Genomic DNA, 5966 nt, shown 5'->3' on the forward strand with positions numbered 1-5966 from the left:
TGCGGCAACCACTCACCGGCTCCACGTGCGGCTTCCGCTTCCGCCTTCGGCGGCGTTCTCGAACAATTCCGGCCAATCATCGGCGCCGGGACCCCGTGACGTATTCTGTTCTCATGGCGACCACGGACGCCGCCGACTCAGAGAAGGGAGCGGGGGAGGAGGCGGGAGGGGGCGTGGCCAGGAGAGAGGCGGGGCTATAGGGAGCGCGCGTGGGGCGCGCTTTGTGGCCGCGGGGCGGTGGGACGGGTGCTCTGTTTCCCCTCGCTCGCCCGGGGTTCATCTGTATTTCAGCAGCAGCCCTGTCTAGCAAGAAGCTATGTGCTAGTGTTTAGAAAATCGTGCTGCGCTGAATGCTAAACATGCAGCGTAACTGCTCGTTTTAAGTGTCACCATAGATGAAAAAAGTAGATACCAAACATTCCTTTTGCTTTCTCATCCTTCGCTGTAAATTGTTTATCCTTGAATAGAAATATGAAAATCTTGACTGTTTGCCCAGATTTGCAGCTGGTCTCTAAAGGGAGAAAAATGTTAAGCTCAACAGTGAATTTGGAAGTTGCTGTGCTGGCACCATCCATCCGATGGCTTAGCACAGTGCTGTGCGGTGCAATAAAGTGAGCTTCAGTGAATTGGGATGCCAGTAAAAGAATGCAGTTCTTATTGGGCTGGAGCAAAAGCATGTATTGACAAAGTCTTGGTGTCCGTGCTGCCACGGAAGGTTGAGCAGTGCTGGGAAAGTGGGGGTAAGAGTTGAGTAGGAGTGGTAAGGTGCATACTCAGGGCAGCAGCCATTCTGTACTTTGTGCCCCAGAGGCTGGAGAACTGGGCCTGTGGGCACAGCCCATGTACCACTGGAATAGTGCTCTGTGGAGGAATTAGTCTGGCTTGTGTCACAAGTAAGAACGCTGCTGATGAAAGCCTACAAATACCAGGTCAATATGCTATCAAGAAATTGCATTGATTAGCCAAAGCTAACACATTTGTTAGTTCTCATGTGAGTGTCTCCCTGTTCTAACTAGAGATAACTATGGGTGATAAAAGGACACGTTAACTAACCTGGGGCGGGGGAGGATAATGCTGCAATTAATTTCCCCTGGGGCTTACTTCTGTTGCAATGTTGGTGAGTTTAGGCAGTGAGAATAAACGAGAGTGCTGTGCTTCCCTTTGGTAGATCAGCGCTTGCTAAATGGCTGTGGGCTATGATGAGGTAGATGCTTTACTGTTGTTCCCTGATGTACCTGTGAAGTAAACTGGAATCATAATGCTGCTGGAAGGGAAGAGAAAGCTCCTGCTGTCTGTATTCTTATTGTTCAGTGAGACACTGAATTCATACACATGGATACTCAGTATGTATTTCAACCCTTGTGTTTTGCAGTGTGCTAGTTTTTGCAGCTCACTACCAGACTGTAGCAATAGCTGACCAAAGTTTTTCAACTTTTTAAGGATGCCTTGCACAGACAGAATATTTGGGTAGGCTGATCAATATTCATTTTATCTACTTAGGTGCTTGGCTTAAGGTAAGCAAGGAGGTGGCTTGGTGACCGTGATATGTGTTGTAGATTTTCCTTTGTTCCTCAGTTGTGTAGGTGCTCTCATGGCTGTGACAGTTATGAGTTTATTTAAACATATCCACACACTGACTTGGAAAAAAAACAATCTGGTCTTCATCAGTGAAGACAATGTTTTAAAATAGTAGTTGATCAGGCCTTTAAAGAATTATTTTCATATTCAGTGCTAGATGATCTACATTGTGTCATCAACCAGAACTAACGACACTGATGTGTGTTAAGAAATGGATTTGGGAACAAGGTGACTTCATCTGTTACGCAAGGCCTAATGTTGGTAAACTTTCTTGTGGTGCAGTTAAAATGACATTACTGTATATACAAGGAATGTTTCCTTTATGAAGCATTACTCAAAGAAGTCTACATAATGACCCCATGGATGGCCAGAGTACCACAGGACACAACATAGGAATCTGCTAAGTTGCTAGGATTTCTGCTGTGTTTCCAAGGGCCCAAAAATTGAGATTTACAAAGAGTGCTGCCTTTGCTGTTTCAGTACTTCTCTCTGTACATAATCTCCATATTTTAAATAAAACAGAAAACTGGAAAACTCTTCCCAGCACAGGCAGGCAACGTCTGTAGATTTCACCAAAAGTAAATGGGTATCTGTATCTTTTCTGCAGGGATTTCATGCTTGTTTTCACTGTCCATTTGTGGACTGAGCTTGCCTCCCAGACCATGCTATTTCATTCTAATCTGTTTGGAGGCTGCCTGGCCCAGCTTTACTGCAGCTGGCATTCTGTGACTGCAAGCAGTTGACTCAATAGTGCATGATGGGCTTGCTGGTTAGTTTAAGCTTCTGTACCATTTCCATCTCAGTCCTTCATAGAAGGCCTTTAATGCAAACCTGATGAGATTAGGGTTCTTTTCATCTTGGTTACAAAGCTAAGTTTTAAAAGGGTAAAGTGCACTAGTGATAATGACTTCTTCCAAAAACATACTGTTCCTATCAGGTTATGATTCTCCGGAAAAATGACAGAGATCCAGTAGTTTCCCTTCCTGTACAGTGCTGAACTGCAGCTCCTTTTTTTTTTTTTTCTTTTTAACATTTATTTTCATGTCACTATGGTAATAATGTTTGATATTTACTTTTGTGTACATGAACACTTTGCAACTTGAGTTGAACAGATGAGATAATAAATAAAATACCATAGGGATTTGCAGGCATGTATATTTTTACATCAATATTACAATATAATATGAAATATATGCATATTATATGTTTCTATATCATATACATTGTAGTAGTAAATGCCACACATTTATTCGACTATATGAAGCAATAAGTAACATATTATGCTTGTAAATAGCTAAGCCTTTTGTCCCTTATGTGTGTGAAGTATTAATGATAATGTCCTGCAGCATTATCTTTGTTAATGTTTTGATCCACATACTTATGCTGGAGAAACAAAGAAAGAAGTGGATATGTCACTGAGATGACAGCATAACCAGCTTGAGGTGCAGCTGCCAATGAGTGCTACTTTTTCAGTGCTGACAGCTGAGCTGCATTTTTCACAGCGTCTCTAGTGTGGGGAATATCCAATTTAAACAAAATGTGCAGTTTCTGGGGTAAGGTAAATAAACATCACTGGATGGGTTTTTTTTTTTTTTTTTGCATACTTCTTGATTAAAAATCTCTGCACTTGGTAAACTCTCATGTGACTCTGTGGTTCTGCCCATGTTTCAGCATACTTGAACATGTAGCATAGTATGGATCCAAATCCAGTGTAACCAAGGGCGGTGATGCTTTATCTTCCTGACACTCTGAATGGGGCTTTAACACAAGAATTGCTTTATAGTCAGAATACATGGCTTTCTGTGATTTTTTTTTTCTTTTTCCCTCCATAAAACTTGGATTAAAAAGAAGCAGCTTTTTTTTTGAAATTAACATGAATTCTTCAAAAGATAAGTGATTGTAAATGTTTCATTTGATTCCTGGGAAACTACCATTAATGTCTCTATCATACTTTCTAACCAAGAACCCTTACCATTCTTTAAGCATTCTTTGAATTTTATTTTATTTAACAGTGAACTTAGTGCAGTGAAGGAGAGGGTAAGTTAAAAGTTACAGTACTGAGGTTATTGTAAACTTTTTGGTCTTATTCACTTAAATGTATAGATGTTCTAGGAATTGCACTTAACTCAGCTGGATTGTCCTATAGGAAAATGCAAAGACTTCAGGAAAAAGAACAATGAAACTATTTGCTTTGTACTTCAAACTTCTTACAGTGTGGTAAGATAATCCTTAAAGCTATAAAATTGGGTTTGAAAGCATTCAAATAATAATAGGCCTTAAGTATTCATGAATCTCAAATACTTTATCTTGAGTGATTGTTTGCATTTCCCTCAGAACCTTTTATTTTCCCGTTGCTTGGACGCAATAAATGTTTTGAGTAAGAGAAAAGACGATCTGATTATGGTGCAAAACAAGTTTCATGTAGTGACCAGCTGCACATCGCTAATGGGAAAGAGTGAAGAGTTGAACAGTTTTTATGTAAATACAGAATTTGATTGCATAAGCTCTCTAGTGTTTAAGTGCAATTAATAAATGCTTTTGTAAATGAAAAAAGATTGTGAAACGAAGAGTCAGTGTGGATTGAAAACACCAAAGTTTTTATCAACCAGTCAGGAACTGAATGTTATTTTAAAATAGAGAAATGAAAGTGGATATAATGACAATTTGGGAGGGATGTTAATGAAGAAAAAGAAGCCAAGTTATTGCTACTTGATCTGATAGCAAACCATCTGGCAATATGCTGCCAAATCATTATGTATCCTTTGTATGACTCAGTGCTAATGAGATGTGCAGGGATTATGCAGATTTCTCGTGCTTCCAGCTTTGGTGGAAGGTTTTAAAAATAACACTTGCAATATTAGCATGACAGGTACTTGCCATGAATTTCTGACATTAATCCAAACTTTGTTTTCATTAGAACATACCTCAACCACTTCAAAGTTAGTCCAAATTTTGATTTTATGAGAACAAATAACAAGAAAACAATCATATAAGAGTATTCTTTGTACTAACAAAGTAATTTTTCTATTTTTCAGCAGCTTTCAGAGCCTATACTGACTAAGCAGTGCAGAAGGGTGGATAACAAGGTACAACTACACTACAGTTTACAGTTATCATGCTTTGAAAGAACTAGCCTTTATGATATCTGTAATTAATCTTACTGTATAATAATCTTTCAAAGTGTGTGGGCATAGTATTGTGTATGCCTTATACAAGTCCAACATTTCAACGTATTTTTTTCCTAAGAATACACTATTAGATGTGATATTTCTCTACTTTCATTGTAACAAAACAAATATCTGCCACAAACAAATGGAGTACTGCAAGGTTTTCTTCCAGCATTCATAGCGTGTCTGTGACTATACTTAGCTAATTTATTCTAAGTATATATTCTATTATGAATATGACTATCTTAAGCATTCTGTCACAGAAAACTGTTAGTATATTTTGAGAACTTAAAACTTTAAATTCTCCTCATTTACAAAACTACAAAAATCCACCGGATGGAGTATTTATTGTATATTGAAAGTTAAAAATCAGCACACTGATTAAGTACTCTAACAGTTCTGATTGCTTTCTTCCTCCATCAGAAATCCCTCAAAGATTGTACATCCAGGACTTACAAAAATGATTTATTTTTAATAGCTTGACTAAGCTTGAATATGCTTGACTAAGAAATATTAAGTGTATTCTAGAAATCAAGGGACTATGTAGGGAGCTTGTTTATTTGTTAAGTGAACAGAAGATTCAGTTATGAATCTGTGGTAAACACAAAGCAATAAATCCTTAGCTGTCAAAATAACTAGTAAGCATGAATGAAGTAATATTTGAAAAACTTTATCAGACCACTATATTAGAACTAAAGATCTTAGAACTAGACTATTTCCTGTGATCTGGGCACTTGTGTCAATATGATTCGTTATATGTAGTTTCATGTATTTACATTTATGGGTAATTTCTATGAGGTTAGTTAAAAGCTGGGAGTATACTTCATAGAGTAGAGAGCACATTCTCTGAAATGTTATAAATAATCCATTATTTAAATTTATTTATAGACATAGATTTACTTGCACATGAAAGTATTCTTATTGGTTGATTGTATTTTAGGTATAGTCATCTAATGTTGCATTCTTAGGATGAGAGCAAAATTCAAAATGCAAATGCGATGAATGCATCTAACTGTCATCAGTGATCTCCTGGTAGAATTTTCAAAAACAATAAACTCATTTGAATTATTTATAGTTGTGGATGGCTGTCTTCCCAAAGAATAAAATAAAACAGTCTTTTGAACGTAGACTGAATTCAAGATTTGACAGATGAAAACTGGATTGTCATGCAAGGGATCTGATTTCCATAGCATTGCAGTAAAGTGCCTATACTGTTTTGAA

This window comes from Cyrtonyx montezumae, unplaced genomic scaffold (assembly GCF_038088225.1).
Source record: "Cyrtonyx montezumae isolate F1298 unplaced genomic scaffold, pur_monq_1.0 scaffold_12, whole genome shotgun sequence".
Taxonomy (NCBI): domain Eukaryota; kingdom Metazoa; phylum Chordata; class Aves; order Galliformes; family Odontophoridae; genus Cyrtonyx; species Cyrtonyx montezumae.